This window comes from Paramisgurnus dabryanus, chromosome 2 (genome assembly GCF_030506205.2).
Source record: "Paramisgurnus dabryanus chromosome 2, PD_genome_1.1, whole genome shotgun sequence".
Classification (NCBI taxonomy): domain Eukaryota; kingdom Metazoa; phylum Chordata; class Actinopteri; order Cypriniformes; family Cobitidae; genus Paramisgurnus; species Paramisgurnus dabryanus.
In genome coordinates this window covers 38504863-38522844 of record NC_133338.1, presented here as the reverse complement: position 1 = coordinate 38522844, position 17982 = coordinate 38504863, and the positions used below count along the sequence as shown (strand labels likewise).

General features: G+C 35.4%; 1 long non-coding RNA gene across 2 annotated transcripts; it reads left to right on the top strand.

Annotated features, from left to right (window-relative positions):
- Window positions 1-15645: 15645 nt before the first annotated feature.
- On the top strand, window positions 15646-17302 carry LOC135778932 (uncharacterized). Of its 2 annotated transcripts, XR_010544656.2 has the most exons (5): window positions 15646-15727; window positions 16083-16180; window positions 16321-16406; window positions 16487-16602; window positions 16732-17302. It is a non-coding gene; the product is annotated as an uncharacterized lncRNA (long non-coding RNA). The 2 variants fall into 2 exon arrangements; XR_010544655.2 differs by lacking the exon at window positions 15646-15727 and having other exon boundaries at window positions 15999-16180; window positions 16732-17301.
- Window positions 17303-17982: the final 680 nt, after the last annotated feature.

Below are 17982 nucleotides of genomic sequence, written 5' to 3'. Positions count from 1 at the left end.
GTCATAATTGTGCTGCTTTTTCTCACATATTTAGACATTAGTATCCATTTATAATTGAACTATTATTAGAAAAGGGCTGGATGAATGAATACAGTGTGGATACCTGTCTATTATAGGCAGATATATAAACAATATCCACTTCAAGTATAGACAAAATAGTATTGAAATATTTGCCTGCAAATTTAATTTAGTCGCAAGTGTTACAACTAACCCCCTGCATGTTACAATTAACCCCACCTATGGGGTAAGTTGTAACATTTGCACTTCTGTCACGTTTGGTGTAATTGTCCTAGAATGGTAAGTAATAGAAACAAACTTCAAAATGTTCATTTGTAGCAGAGATGTGTGTGTTGCTTGTGTAAAAATATAATGAATCAAACTCAAATATTGTTTGAATGTTTGAGCCAAAACCAAAAAGCATTAGGTTATGCCCCAGTCTCCGCTACAGTCACAGAAACGTTTACATGCTGTGTCTGGGTGAAGAAGTTAAAATTGTTGAATAGTGACATCAAATGTTTAATTTGGCATTAAGAATTTTTTTGATGTTACAAAAGACTAAAATGTGGATTTTATGATGTAACTTCATACCTGGTTCTCCAGAATTGTTTACCTTCCAAGGGTGACGTATAAGAATAAGATAACCCAGTATTATGTTAACCAGACAGCAGGCGACTCTGGGCCAGATCCACAATGGATCTGTGCCAAAGTCAGCAACTGCTGTCCTGGAGTCGTCTGCTGTCTGGAAAGGTTTAGAAAATTCTTTTTTTTTTAAAGAAGGATAATGCAAAATACAATGATACAGAGGACAATGAATTTTAACATCCTTCAGTATATTTATACACTAACACCCAGAAAATACACCCTCCAGAAAATTCATCATTTTGAATATAAAATTTGTCATACTGATACCTCTTTTCATTTGTTATTTTCACACATACCTGTATAGAGTCAGGAGCAAGCACTGGTGGCCTGAAAGCAAAGGCACAGTGGGCGAGAAGTCACGCCAGCATGATTAGCCATTTTTGTCTCTGACAGTTTCAGCAATACCCTTCCAAACAGACACAACCATGTGTACATAATTCAGCATCAGCACCGCTGTAGCTTTCTATTCATAATCCTATTTAATCTATCCAAAACGATAAAGTGTTCGCCTTCCTGATTAATTTAATAGGGCCTTGGCCACTTAGCCCCTCTCCACTCCTCCGTCTTGTTTACCACAGTTAAGATTGGAGAAGGCGAGTGAAGGTTAGCCGTCTAAATTAGAGAAGCTTCCTTCAACCAGAAAACCTGTAATTGCCTTGATCTGATGCGTATTCAATCTCGCCACACTGAGTGATACAGGCTCCAGTAGAGCTTTGTGAAGGGGGACAAGCATGAAATCCAATTTAGGCTGCGATTCAGATTCACATCACCCTGAAATGCTGACGCAGCGGAGCAGAACAAGGCAGATTTATGCTGTTGTTTATAACATAGACTACATTGTTTTCTCTGCAGCTTGTTATTACGTGGTAATGATTTTATTCATTGGAAGCACTTTGTGTGTTTATATTGACTTACTATCACCAGACTTTCAGACACCCTGTGTCGTGAAGCGTGTGAGACAAATAATTTGGTGAGCCATGCATATGACCCATATGAAAATGCATATGCATATCACTTTTGATGTTATTGCATCATTACACAAATGTATCCATTAGTAAATATTTAATCTATACATCAGTGTTTAAAGCAGCCAGTTCGGTATATTTTCTATTTAATTAGTTACTTCCATTGTCATGTAGACATGTTAGCATTTTTTACATACTGATGAAAAATAAGTAGTAAGCACAGACAGTTAGGTTTATTTTTCTTGGTGTCTATAAGAATACTGAATCAAATACTATTCTCGGTATTGCACAATCAGATGAGAAATCGACTCTGTGACATGTGCTGCATGAACTCTAGCCTGCTAAACAAGTGTAGTGTTTCCATACTCTTATACTTTGCAACTATTTTGATGCTACATCTAAATTTAACCACCTTACCAGATAGCACAGACAGATGGTGATTACTGGCACTGGCTGATTTCTAGAAGTGTACTGGGTTGTAACCATAAATCTGACCCCAAACAAATCTGACCCCTTTGGTTACCATAGCAATGAAGAAGTTTTATAATTTATAATTTTATTGTTTTATTTATTTTGAAAGACATTTAGTCCAAACAGGTGATTATGTTATTTTATGAACAAATATATATTTACTGATACAACTGCGAAAATCTATATTTAAAAAAGAAGGAATAGCTAAACATAAAATGTAACTTTTTCCATGGACATTACTGCAATCTATGGTAACTGGGATAAATCTGTATAGATGGTCTCAGCAGTAACAACATAAACAAACTGCTTTCATGGAACAAACTTAACTTTCGGAAAACTCTGCAACAAATCAATAACAACAAAGTCATTTAAGAGTTGTTTATTTCTGATAACAAGCTAAATAAACAAGTAAATAATCTTAGTTACCTTAGATAGCTAAAGCGTATCAAAAACTACACTGAGCTAACATTACTGTGTAAAATGTGTAGGGGTGTGCGGGGCAAAAACTAACATGTGGTTATTGTAACACAGACTGTTTACATTGTTGCACATGGTTGAGCGTTTTGTATTTCCGGTATTTTTTCACACTGCCAAAAGACGATCTCCTGCTAATTATTGGAAATGTATAATGCTTTTCCAGAGAGTCATTGATGAAGTGTTTTGGTGGCATCTAAGTAAATTTTCTCATCATATGTTTTTTTTTTTGGTTTCTAAGTTGGGTTTGTAAGATAACAAATCCAATGCTGTGACATATTAATCAGTGTCTTGTTGACTAAAACATAGCATCGTTTTGAAAAATGTCTGCAGCTCTTAGCAACTTTTTTGGTGGGCCTGAAAATATTTTGACCCAGCGGGGTTAATTGTAACGCTGTGTTACGCCTAACCCCTCAGAACTTACGATATGAAAACCACTAACGTTAGCGTAATTCTTGCTTTTGTTTTAAATAGGCTACACACTAATGATTGCTGGCTGCCAACAAAATAAATGTGCCTGTCTTATCAAAAATCGTGTGTCAAATGTACAACGCGCTTGTGTCCAATGGCTCTCCTGATTTTGCCAAGTGATTGATGTCCTCAGGGCAACATAATGTTGACCCTGGGACAACATTTCAATCAACCAATCAGAATTCAGAAATAAGTTTACAGTTTGTTTTAAGTTTAAGCTTACAACAAGGATTAGCTGTTTTTAGATCATTGTTTTTCACTTATCATGTCCCTCTGATTTTAGGGTTTGATTATGGTTAGGGTTGGGGTTTGGGGTGGGTTTAGGTTTTATTTAGAAAAATGTTGTGCTTGGGTCAACACAATATGTTGCCCTGAGGACATCAACCCTTGGCAAAATCAGTTTGAGCTGTGTCCGATGAAACCGTCTATTCCCTTAGTTCTATAATGAGTTAGCAACTGCCTTAAAGGGAATTGTTGTAATATAGCACAAGCACACTGTAGCTGTTTGTGAGCAAATAAAATGCCAAATTCTTTTGAGAAGATATAGTTTCCTGCAAGCTGTAGCAAGGGGGTGGTAGATTTGTCGAGTTGATTTGTGTACACATGGATCTATTCCTGAAACCGCCAGACTATTTTACAATAACCAAAAGTGATGACGCACTGTTTACAACACTATTAGCAAAACTCAGAGCAGCAAAAGTGTTTAAAATGAAGAGTGCATTTGCTCTGTTCCACAGTCACCTGTTATGATTTTAAAATAATGTGTATTTCTCAAACTAGCCATTTTATATAAAGAGAAAGAGAATCATTTTCAAATATTTTTCCAGATGATTGCTTGAATTATGGCCCATTTGGCTATAGGTTGTTGACTAACTTCTGACATTGCATAGTGGTGTTTAGTGGCAGCCACTGTTATAAAAACTCACTTCAGCCTCTTCAGCCTTTGTTTTTTATCCATGGGAGCAAGTGTGTGAATAGACTGAAGGTTTGATGGACACTCTAGAAGGTCAAGAGCTATGACTGTAAACTCGCTATTTTATATTTTCCTTTTCCGTTTTTTTATATAAAATGACTTGGCTGGTTTGTCTGACTGATCTTCTGTTTATGCACTTCTATAAATATTTGCTTTAGATAGTACAGAATTATGGGGACTTTGTCATCACAATGGTGAGATTGTAGATGGTATTTACAAAAAAGGATCCTTGATTCCGGTGGCCACATGACTTGTCTATTTTAAGAAAAAGGTCCCGTTGCTTATAAATACCTACCAGCTAATGGTTCTAGTTATCTCTCAAAGAAAGCAACAGACATAGAGCTAATAGAATAGACCTTTCTTTTATTACATTAGGATCTCGGCTAGTTGCTGCTCAGTGAAAGCGGTGCCTGGCAATGCTAACTACATTACGTTGGGTTTTACACAGTTGAGAATGCAACATTCTTATCACAGCAGATGATACCAAACAGAAAGTGTGACAACATGCATTTTCATAACAATCACTTAATTATAAAAAACAAGTACGATAGTAATGTCTTATGTTTCTGTAGCTTACAATTGCACTAGCAGCATCTCTGTCATGGGTTCGAGTCCCAGAAAACACAAACTGATCAAATGTATATCTTGGGTGCCCAGTAAGTTGCCTGATTTCCAAAATGCTTAAATGTAAATATTATAAATCTTCTGTTTAAATATGACCCCAACTTTGTGGATGATGTGCATCTCTCAAATGGGTCATCAATGGCACCCACCCAAACCTTTCTCTATTTCTTTTCATCAAGTCTATTTCTGTCACATTCATCTTTAGTTAACATTAAACAAAGTGATCTCTTTCTATTAAGGCTGATGACATAAACACCAGCACTGGTGACATAAGCATCAATGACAGTGTGGATTGGCCTAATTCTTTTAGAAAGGCGCGATCACGTGTAAACAAAAGGATTCATAGCTTGTCTGAAAGAAGTGAATCAATGATGTTTAAGAGCATAACATTGCCCCACAGCCTCATTGGGAGACATGTAAAACCATTTTTAGACTGCATAGTGAATAGCCCTACTCAAGGGGTTATCTCAATGTTATAATAAAGTGAAATTATGCTCTTTTCTGTACTTTCAATAGGAGGTTGGATTTTTTTCACGGGCACATCCGCTGCATTGTCATGGTTGCCATAGAAACAGCCCAACTCTAGGACTTTTAAGTCAGATTGATTTTCTTTTTCTTCCCCTTTTGAATGAAGTGATATTTTTATGTCATTCTCTTTTGTGCTGAAGATATCCTGCTGTGCTTAACCAGCACTTAAATAACTGCGTTTATCCACACCTCTGACGGTATGTTCACAAAGTGACGGACAAAAAGCATCTGTACAGTTAAACTGTTATTCTCACGGTGTGACATAAAACAGGACAGAAATGCTCAGTACAGCCTTGTCCTCAGATCAGTATGTGTCTTACTGAATTCACCTCATACAATATGGAAAACTCTTGACAGACTGCAATAAGCAACAGTTTTACCCACCCACGTACGCTGCCCTTTCATGCTAGTCTTGCTAGTGGTAGAGAAGCTTACTACAGTCATATGTGCAGTCACCCACATGAGCCACCCACCGTCTGAGTCTCCACTAGAGATATACAGTAGTGGATCACGAGCATGCATGTGGGCCAAGCGCATTATCGTTGTGATATTTTCCTCTTTGGCTATTACGTGCCAACACTACATTGATTCACTCTCAGTGTTATTTGGCTTTTTCAGTGATTCAAGATGAAGCGGTGATATAAGCTGCCGGATAACAGTTACTTATGTTATATTTTGCATACATTTTAATGGGCTTTTATAAAGATTCATACTGGGCAATCTATACTATTAAAAAAAAAATACTTAATAAAAAATAATACTTAGTAATACTTTTTGTCACCCCTTTTAAATAATGAGTCATGAGGAAGAAAACACTCATATTTTATTTATCCCACCAGTCATGGCATGCGCATTGCTTTCTGGGATACAGTATAAATGTAAGCACGCACATATCATTCAGATGATTTATGAATTATTAAGTTATATAAAAAGGCCTACGGTCAACAGTATACAGTAAACTCGCAGAAATTAAAGCTAAAAAAGGTTCATCTCTGTTCCAAAATGTACATATTAGGGTGTTTTTAAAAGGAACCTTCCTAGTGACAGCTTTTGTACCTTTATTTCTGACAGTGTACAGTATTGTGAACAGTATCCATGTATAGGCCTTGAATTTTACGGTTTCTATGTGACAAGTAAAGGCCTTGAACTCAGTTTTTCCATTTGATCAGGCCCTCCCTTTCAACATTTCACCTCTGGTCCTTTCTTTTACAAGCAAGCAGGCAAAGAGCCCAACTCTAATGTGGAGTTTCGCATTGTCTTCCACTCTGAATGAACTATCAGCGGTTTTAATCTTCCTGTGCTCTTCCAGGAACAACATCACCAATATGGCTGCATTAAACGTTTAGACAGGCCGCTGGGACAGCTGGTCAGCTTAGATCTCCTGTTAAGACTGCCCTGCCTTCTCTTTTCCTTGTAAACCCTAGAGACAAGCAACTCTTATCTCAGCAAATCTACACAGGGGCTGCCCATCCACGTATGGAGCAGTGGAGCTCCGTTGTGTATTGCCGGGATCCCTGTAGCTTATACAGTCATTTCTTAATGGTGAAGTATAGTTGCTTAAGGTCACGTAACCTCCAATGTTTGTTCAATGTGTATGTTCATTCCATAAATGTTTTCGACTCATGTTTCAAAGCTCACTTCTTTTAATGCTCGCTATCCAGTTAGGTGGCTTGTCATGAAGGAGTTAGTGTTAATTTATTTATTGCTACTTTTATGGGGTTTGTTACACATATTACATTATAATGTTAATATTTTTTATAATAATGTTAACATTTTTAAAATGTACATTGACACTAATATTACCTATATTGTCTATCCAGTGTGCATTTAATAGGTGAGATCAATAAATATTTTTGATGCTTGCAACTAGAAGTCACTGCATTTACATTTATGGCATCTGGCAGACTCCTTTACAGCAAAACAGCGCATTCAAGATACATTTGTTTTAGTATCTGTGTACCTTTTTATGTGTATCTCAGTACAATATATTAAACTAATGCTCTTGGCACTGCTATAGCATACTACCTAAACTACAGGTGTACACTAAAGTATCCAATACAGTTATATAAATGGTACACACATAAATTATCTTCTAGTACTGTTTTGCATATCACACATACAGGTTTTTGTTGATGAAATGATTTTAATTGACAGATGACCAGCTCAAATTATCGTCCCTGCCCTCTGCCTTCATTCCTTCTTCCATCTCTATATTGAAGTCTATGCATGCGTTTCTCCCAGACCTCACAACTTCTTTGACGGACGTATTGTACACAAAGCCGAATTTATTCCTTGATGTATTTCCTTATCTACTGTGTGTTGGCAATTTTGCAGATGCTCACCATTGCATTACATACTGTGGTGCCCACCGATTTACAGTAAGTGTGATACCATGCGAGATAAACTGGCAATAGTGTTATGGGAATTCATTATCTTTGTTTTCTTGTTAAAAATAATATAATTTTGTAAGTGATTTAGCACTTAGAAACAGACAGAAAAAGTGTTGTTTCATGTTTTATACTGCAGATTACACATGTTTAAATTGTTAACATTTTTTACTTAAATTGACCAACAGTTGATTTAAATTTGTTTCAGGAAATAAATTTGTATTGAAAATGTTCCACTTACAAAGGAATAATATCTACTGTATTCGTGTGAGAGGAAAGACATAAAATTTGCATCAAGTGGCTGTTTTAGTCAGCTGAAGGGTCATTGAATGGTAAGAGCAATTGCTCTTCAACCTGCACTGAACCTCTCTGTCTATCCTCTGGAGATTAGTGCATCAGCTATCAAAATCACATATCAAATAATCCTCTAAAATATCTTTGCTGACCACCCTTCAGTCTGCTGCAGACTGTCTACCTCAAGTCACCTCTGTATTTCAGTCGTTGCCATGGAAACAGTGGCACCGAAAACCAGTATAACAGCCAGTAGTAACCCAACTCTGCCCTGTTGATTTAACCAGGTGAAAAGCGCCAGATATTCCTGCGTCACGTAAGCTTATAGCAGCTAGATTTACAGGTGACAATATGGTGGCCAATTTATCAAGCACGTTCCATGTTGTATTGAAAGTGGCAAGAAAAATTGTCACTTTATTTGCATTTACATTTACTCATTTAGTAGATGCTTTTATCCAAAGTGACTAATAAAAGAGCATTTAGTAGGTGCTTTTATCCATCATTTCCAATAATTTTCCTATTTGTAATTAATTATTAAATAATGCCAAATTTGGCAAACAAAATACTAAATCAGTAATATTTATTTTATTATTTTATTTTAATTAGAGCTTGCTCTTTCTTCAATATACATTGCCCTGTCTATTAAGATTTAGTTTTAGGCATTGTCTAATCACAGTTACATTAATTTGACTATTTTAAATGAATAAATGCTAAAGTATTGATTATTGTTAGTTGGAATAAATGAAGCCTTACTTTAAAGTGTTACCGCATTTTTTAAAATGCAGCAGTAATTGAACGGAAAGAATTTGGGCAGCTGACTGTCGTTAAGTTAAAAATGGTGCACTTCCAGTTATTACCGTTGGCAAAACACATGCACAAAGGCTTTTCACTCAAGGTGGTGCTTTCCAGCAAGCAAAGCCCTGGCAGACACGTGACCAATTGCATGGTGACTGGAAAGCATACAAGTGCTACTGTCAACACCAGTGCATAAATAAAGCTAAAGATAGGGCTGCGCCCCCATCGCCACCAACCAGGAACGCTTTTTATAGGGTCGCTTTGATTTATAAAAGGCACTGAGGGCTATTTTTTAACTGACCGGTCTTCTGATGGAAACTTCTGATGGTTGCATGACTGACCCCCGTGGCCTGAGTGTGGTGGGGGGGTTTGGGAGATAGTGCTTAGTGAAGGGTGAGTGACACAGCAGACAACGTCTGTTTTTATGCTGGAGGTCTTCCAGGAAGAAATGCTACTGTACTAATGGATTCCTGCTGTGGAGTTCCTCAAATAAAGAGTGCTCAGCATGTAGTGTAAAGATGAGAGTGACAAATGTGTGTTTTTGATGTGTGAAATCAGCCCTGTACCCTGCAAATTTAGATGTATTTTGTTTTTACCATTGAAAGGCTGTTTAATTGCACTCAGTAAAATTAACTAACATAACATAAGTTACAACCTGTACATCATTTTATATATATATTGAATACACTAAATAATTACTTTAAAGGGATAGTTCACTTTAAAATGAAAATTCTGTCATCATTTACTCATCCTCATGTTGGTCTAAACCTGTATGAATTTCTTTTTTCTGATGAACACAAAAGAAGATATTTTGAGAAATGATGGATAACACACAGCAGTAAGTGACCATAGACTTCCATAGTAGGAATAAAAAAAATATGATGGAATTTAATGGGCAACGTCAACTGTGTGCTTACAATCATTTATCAAAATATTTTCTTAGTCATTTATCACAATACTTCCAAAATATTTTTTTCCTACTATGGAAGTCAATGGTCACTTACTGCTGTGTTTACCATCATTTCTCAAAATTTCTTCTTTTGTGTTCATCAGAAAAAAGAAATTCATACAGGTTTAGAACAACATGAGGATGAGTAAATTATGACAGAATTTTCATTTTAAAGTGAACTATCCCTTTAACACATCAAAGTAAGTTGAGTAGTTTTAACTTTTTTTATAAATTACAGCAACTCATCGCTAGTCAAGGTAATAAATTGAAATTACTTGTACAGCCGATTTTATTATAGTTAAAAATTTGAGGAAGCAAAAAATTTACAAAAACTATTGTAGTAAGATAAACGTAGTTAAATAAACTTGTCATGATGATTGATTGTCTTTGACATTTCTAATATCAGATATTAATGTCGTCTCTAATACAGTATACAGTATGTGATGCAATCTGGTAAAACCTGTCGGATGTTGTGCTGAAACGATTTCAAAACTTAAAAAAAGGTTGAATGTCAATTTTTGGCAAAATTGGGTTTCCATTAAAATATTATTCTATTTTGTCTATCATCTTTGTAAAAAGTGTTTTTTTAGTGTAGAAAAACTATAATTTTTTTAGAGAAGAAATTGTGTAAGGTATAGCAGTGACTGTAAAATGTGCGTTTTAGGTGAAAAAGGCATATGTTGAGTTTTTGTGTTTTTATTGCGCTGGTTTTGTTATGCAAATCCAGCAACCCTGAATACGGCACCATTTCGTTATTCTATTATCACTTCCACTGATCTACAATGAAATTAGTTGAAGTCTTTATTTTTATATTAGTTAATTTTATATAATAATAATATAAATCTTAACATCCTAAAACCTGGATGTCCACACATACGTGGACATCACATTTTTTGTTGTTTTATACTTTATTCTGTGTAACTGTAACCTGTTATTCACAAACATGGACAATTACACTGCTTCAAAATATTTGGTTAATATATTCATTGGTTCTTCCAAAAATAGCTGGAAGAAATCTGAAAAAGACAAACCCAAGATTGGGTATAGGAGGTTAATGACCTTTAGTACATCAAAACTTAAATCAGAATTAGAGATTAAGAATGTGAGCACAGTGTAACAGACAAGTGAGCCGTGCAAGTTAGAGACTGATGATTCTGACACATTTGAGTGTTGTTCTTTGGGTGAAAGGTTAAAGTGATGGCATGTTCAAGTGGTCTGCTTTTTAAACGACAGAAAACAGACATGGTGGCCACTTTGTTCTTCCCATCAATGGCTCAGTATTTCTCTTCGAAGATTCAACGGTTAAAGCATTACGGGCAATTGTCAAACTTATCATAGTTTTTAACCATACTGATATCTCAGATGTCAATATTTTGGTGGTTTAAAACTCATGCAAAATCTCTTCTTAAAGGGGACAGAGAATGAAAACCCATTTTTACCTTGTCTTTGTTGAATAATGTTAGTCTACCCGCATTCATGAACATACAAAAAGTGCTAGACATGCTTAACATCTCAGTCTCATAGAAATTCCTCTTTTAGAAATGTCAGCCAGAAAACGGCCCAATCTGAAAAACTGATTCTTATGACATTACAGGCATCTCACTGCCCCTCCACTTTAAAATAATTGGCTACATCTTTTGAGTGGCAGCAAAGTCAGCCAATCAGTAATGAGATTGCAAGTTAAGCCAGAAGGGGGGGCCAGATAGGTGCAAAACCACTTGTTTAAAATCCCCCACCCTATTACAGCTATCTGAGAGAGGTTTTTAGGAAGCTTCTAAGGCATTACAGACCCAAACTAAAAATTTTGTCTACACTTCACATCACAGAACAAGGATAAATACCCTGTTCAATCATTCTATGTCACCTTTAGGTTTTTAAAGCATTTTTTTTATTTCAGTAGTTAATTAAGTAATTTTTTGAATTGTCAGGTCCATAATGACTTCCTCATGAATGCGCATACAGTAATTAAATTTAAACAAATATTTAAAAAAATTAGTATTGCTTCTGGTTTGTGCATTTTAATTCACAGAATTTTTAATTCACAAAAACTTTGTCACATCTATATAGCATGCATCTTTCTCTCGCCTAAAATATAAAACGTGATATTTTTCTGATATCTGGACTCTATCATCAGGGGTTTAGGAACAGATGGTTCAATATATTGGTAATAAAATAAATGCATTCTCACTCTAAAAATGGCTGGGTTATTTTTAACCCATAATGGTAAATATTGGACAGAACACATGCTGGGTTAAAAATGACCCAATGCTGGGTTGTTGTTATGCAACCATGGGTTATAGTAACCTAGCAGTTGGGTTAAAACAACCCTGCATATTGGGTCAAGTGCTCTGAGAATTTATATTTCAAGTTTTGACTGCAAATATCACACCCACAACGCTGGAATTGCTCTTATATAAAATATTATCTGTCTATAAATATGACTTTGCAGGGTTTGTATAATTCAACTGATTTGTGACTTTTGACCTATGTTCTAAATTCTAAAACAATAACATTATCATTTAAAAAGAAAAATTGTGCGGCTGGAGGAAGTCATATAAAGAGAATACTAGATGGTGAGAGGGCTTTAAATAATTTCTGGAAAGTGCTGGTGTTAGATATCAATCTTACTGTAATACATATAGACTCTTTCCATACTCTTCATAAATGTCCTGCTATGGTATAAACATGCCAAGGGCTGTAACATTGTCATTTGCGAAGCATTGCAAGACCTATCATGACGGTACAGCCTTTACACTTAATAATACCTATATCACAGTACAGGGTTATGAGTTCAGTCATTTGGTTTTTTTGGAGACGGACACACTGTTACCAGTCTTGTTTACAGTTGCCATGATCATTTTGAATCAAGTGGCACGATTACGAATCAGTGATTGAGCAACAGCCTGGCAATGTCAGCCATTCGTCTGTGTAACGGCTGGGAAAACCCCAGACTGGCAGAGTCATGTGGCCAGCGATCAGATCCAGGTCTATAATTAAGCATAATTCTCATCAATAAAATTTGTGTGCAGGTGTCAGTGATCCCTCTTAGGGTATTAGCACTCCTGCCAATATATTACGGACACATACTGCCTGTGAAACAGTCATGCCTGTGGTTCTGTCGAAACTCTCACTTCTCAGCAATGCTATTTAAACATGAAAAAATCTCACATTAACTTACTGTAGCCAAGCCTGTAACCATACTCTGCTGGTAATACACCCAGTCACTCATGTCAAAATGGAAGTATGACCATCCCTGACCTCTGACAGGAATTTGTGGAGGCCATGATGATGACACTGTTGAGTTTGGAGAGAAACCTCACTAATCATTTGTGGTGCGTGTATTTGCCTTTATTAGTATGCCCTGGTTTATAGAACATGACTGCTCAAAGATTAAGATTGAAAAATGTTGGAGACTTTCATTATGTTTAATGTACCTAAATAAAGATCAGCCTTACATGTAACAGAAATAGAAAATATATTTACGTATTCTTTTATTTTCTGATGGATGACGGCAGCAGACTGCTTTTTCATCGGTAGACTTGAAGTGTCAGGATTGTTTGTTTGTAACCATGGTAACGTGCGCGTGTAAAGAGATGAGGTTTCATGTGTGTCGTTTTATCCGTTGACTGGTCTATATAGACTGCCACCTGCAGGCGATGTTTTAAACTCATCAATACTTTCTTGTCTGCAAAAATGTGATTGTATTATAATGTTATAAAGTTTATATCTATGTACTCTATAGTATATACTTTATGTTCAGAATCAAATATTTTCCTGATTCTAATCACTTCCCAAACAAGCAATTGAAAATGAATTATAAAGGACACTTTCTGAAAGAAATAAATAAGTATAGTATATCACATTATACAAAATATTAATAAGGGCCTATTATGGTAACACGATTTGTTAACATTATTGAATTCCTTAGCAAACATGAACTAAGAGTGAGTTTTTCTCTATTATAAATTTATGTTCATGTTAGTTAATGTCAATAAAATTGTTCATTGTTAATTCATGTTAGCTAATACATAACTAGGCTACTGTTATCAAAATACAACCTTAATGTGAAGTGTTTCCGTATTAATAGGCCTATTATTAATATTTGTTTTAAAAAAAAGTATTTACAGTAAAATGCTGTACCAATTTCTGTATAAACTAACGCTGCATGCCGAGGAGGTCACGTGGAGGCGTTCCTAATTCTGGTTGTTTTTGTAACAATTATGAATAAATGAGTTACCTTTGTCTCAATAACTGACAAAAGAAGGATGACATGAACCTTACTTCTTCACTCACAGGGAACCGCTCCATAAAGTCGCTCGTCCTTTGCATAAAGTTGAACTTTTCTTAATTTTGTTGCATAGCTGGACACACCCACTTCCTGTCGCAAATGGTCGCTTGTGTCAATGGGAGTCAACAAGCTTCCGCTGTAATAAATGAGATCGCATCAATCTCTAGCCGCTGACAGTGTGGATGCTGCTTAGTGGTTAAGGATTTGAGCTGTTAAATCTTAAAGGAGTGCCTTATAATCCTAGGCTATTTTTAGTACCCCGAAGAATAATTTCTTTCATACATTTTCAATAAAAAAATTATCTATGTACTGTCTATTTGTGCAAAAGACAGGTTCTTTGTATGTTAAAGGTTCTTTATAGAACCATACAGCCAATTTTTTTTTTCTTTTTTTAGCATCATTTAGCACCTTTATTTTTAAAAGTGTACGAATGTCTTGGATGTTCGGCAGAACAGGAAACAGGCTCCTGTCTCTAAAACAGTATATTTTTTTAATAAATTTATTTTTGCGACAATGTCACTTATTTATAAACTAATAGAAGAGCACTACAGTGAGTTCGTAATTGTATCTGGAATCCGCTTTTCTCCTCCTCAGGCGATATTGGTTGTTTTTCTGACTGAGATGGCAGTTGATATTGCTGATTTCCAGGCTTCCAAAAATATCAGCAGCTATTTTTATGACACCCAGATGCAGTTTACATTTCATGCCACATTGATTGCAGCCATACATTTTGTGCTTGCTCAGGTATCCTCAATCTTTAAGCTCAGCTTCTACACAGCAAAATCACAAGTGTTAAATTTTCAGGGATGGTGTTAAATACACAGTGTTGATGCTGTTTTAACACTATCTGGTAATAAAATAACACTGCCATTGCTAGGCCAGTGTTATATTCATGACAGTGTCAGTGTAAAACAAGGGTGTTATCAGATTTCACTCTGAGCGGTGTAAATCAAGCCACGCCTCCACTAAACATATCCTGTCAGGGATTTTACCGCCATTTTCTTTCACAGGAGGACTGAAGAGATCAGGTAAATCAGTCTCATAATATTCACATGGTTTAGCTAAATTAAACTGTTATTTCTCTGTCTGACTCTACGCAGCCATATGCCAAAAAACCTAAATAAGATTTTTCCCATTTTATTTCCCCTTTGTTCGTTATTTGGTTCAGTTTAATCAGAGCTACCTTGTGTTACGTTGTTCCCTTGTTAGTTTAGTATAAAATTAAACTGCTAGCTAAAAGTTTAAAACCAAGAAGGATAATATTAACAGGAGATATGAATGAAATAATTGAACCATGATAAAACGCGACATGCACTACAAATTGAAGGTATGAAATTAAGTTAAATGAAAGCTCGTTTATTCACCATATGATGCTCGTTATGAGGTAATCATATAGGCTAGATACCGTGAGTTAACGAGGTCGTTTACATGCACGTGAGTGCACGGATATCGGTTAATTATTCAAATTACTGAAAAACACGGAGAAAACCGCAACCGCATCGTCATGTGTTTTTCTAAGATGTATGCAAACAGGGGAATTATCGCCAAACCAACAATTAATTTGACCAAAACCTCACAATATATCATCATTTGTATGCACAGATTGGATGCATTGTGTGTTGTAAGCTTTTCGTGGCGCTAGATGTCAGACAGATGCAAATGGCAAATACATACAAAAGTGTAAAACGTGTATGGCGAACATTTGTTTTTCTGTCATTATAGATGCTAGTTTGGTGAAAGTACACACTGAGTGCTTCAAATCATTCAGACGAGATGCTGTTTTTAGGGCAGTTTATTAAAGAAGACCTGACATGGATGACTTCCAATGAGAAACGACTGCTAATACTTAGCAATAATTCATTACAGAAGGTAAGTTTATATATTTATACATATAAATCATTTTATTTGACATAACTGAACAGTTAACCAATCTTTTTAGTATATGTAGTTTTGTACATATTATTATTATTATTATTATTATTATTATTATTATTATTATTATTATTATTAATCTGGAAAGAAACTCACATGACCTGCTGCCAACTTTAATAAAAATATATTATCTTCTCATACATCGTTTTGCTATTGATGTCATATTAAATAGCAATCAAATTGATGACTATTTTGAAAATGTATAAATGAAGATTCATTTTGTCTTGAGTGCTGTTTTTAATATAAAAAGAATGTTGAGTTTTCAGAGTCTTTATTGTCATTTTTGTGATAGGACCCTACCAGACTATATTTGAATACGGCATACCCATGAATTCTGGAACTGTTATTCCTTAACCCAGTTTGGAGGATAAGAGCTTACCAACTAGTTATGTGAGTACACACAGTACATTTGTACTGTACACTGTCTCTAACATGATTTATTATACTGAGATGATTTTGATTCAAACAACGGTTAAAACTGCACCCTTTTTGGTATTTTCTTGACTCTTTTTGTCTTTGAAAATCTGCAGAAATATGCTGAGGTGATGTATTGCAAAATAGCCAACATACAACAATATGGATGACCCTCTGTCTGGTCAACAGGAGTTTAAATATGGTAAGTGTACATGGGTTTGCTACTTTTACGGTTTTAAAGTTTAACTGTATACTCATGGTGTTTAAATTCTGTTTTGCTAGGACAGGACAGTGATGTGGCAGCTCTTCCCTGGCTCATTCACCTCTTGCCTTTCATTTGTGAAAGGAAGAAAGAAGAAAGAGGGTCAATGTGCAACTGAAGCTACTGATTGTGCTATGTAAGTTTTTTTTTTTAGTATTTTGTTCTAGTTATTTATTCAGCAGTTAGTTTGCTTGCATTGTTCACCCCATGTAAATGCATACAAGTTCATAAATACACATCAAATACACTCTTTTAAAACACTTAGGTGATGAGCATCAATCCATGCTTTGAGGGGGATGAATCAGCACAGCCCTGCCTGCACTGCGTTGGGAACAGAAGTTGCATCCAGAATTTTTGCATCATTCTGGACCAAAAAGCCATTCCCTCCATGATGAAGACCACTGATGCAGCCTTCCACTACATCATGAGTAAAACAACTACAGAACTAAATACCAGGTTGGAACGTATTTAAGAAAAATGAAACCTCTTTTGAACTGAAATGTCTGTTTTGTTATGGAAAAATCTTTAGTATTGTGAAGGATAAGCATTTCTGCCTGCCAGTAAGGTAATTGCAGTGTATTTTAATGTTCAAGTTTTGAGTAGGGTGGCTAATTTTTTTTAAACTCTCATTTGATATATTAAAGACCTTATAATAAGTGGTTTTCATGTCACTGCGCTGTGGTATAAGATAACTTTCATTATTCCATACTGTATTCTGTTTTCTAATTGTAGCTGAGGTATTTAAATAAGCAGTGTTAAATGCAAAGTGTTGTGTGTATCAATTTAAATATTAAATGTGATGTACTTTAATAAAAAGAGGTTTTGCAATATTTCTTGTCATTTGTCTTTTATAGAAACAACCCATTAGCAACAAAAGTGGCTATTAATCAGTATTTTAACACTTAACATTGTTGAATTCACATTACACCGGTGTTGACTTTAAATTAGGAGTGTTAATTTTTAACTCTGTATTTCTGTGCCAACACCAGTGTAGTGTGGAAACAACAATGAATAGTGTTGAACAAAGTTTAAAATTTAACAATATTGAGTGTTAAATTAACATATAATGAGTGTTGTTAAATTAACACTACACTTTTGACTAAATTAACACAGTGTAGTGTGGACACATATACACACTTTTCCAGTGTTAAATTTGACACCCTGGGTGTTATTTTAACACCAGTGATTTTGCTGTGTATTCTTGGAGGGCTATTTTTGCAGCTATGTTAAATATATGCTAGACATCCAGCCTCATCCATTGTTAATGAAGATGCAAACAGACAAAATTCAATGAATTAGACTGCTCAAATGACAGATAACAGACAACGGAGCCAACTGAGATAAGGCTCCACCTGGGATTACTTACTGTAGCAACCAAAAGCATGACCTCATCAGTGCATTTGAAGACTTCATGATGTCATCAGAAAATCCATGACCTTCAAATGAATGAAAAAAATGAAGTCTGTATGATACTGTGAATGTTCTGAGTCCTGTTTTTAAGGTCCTGTTTTAATCC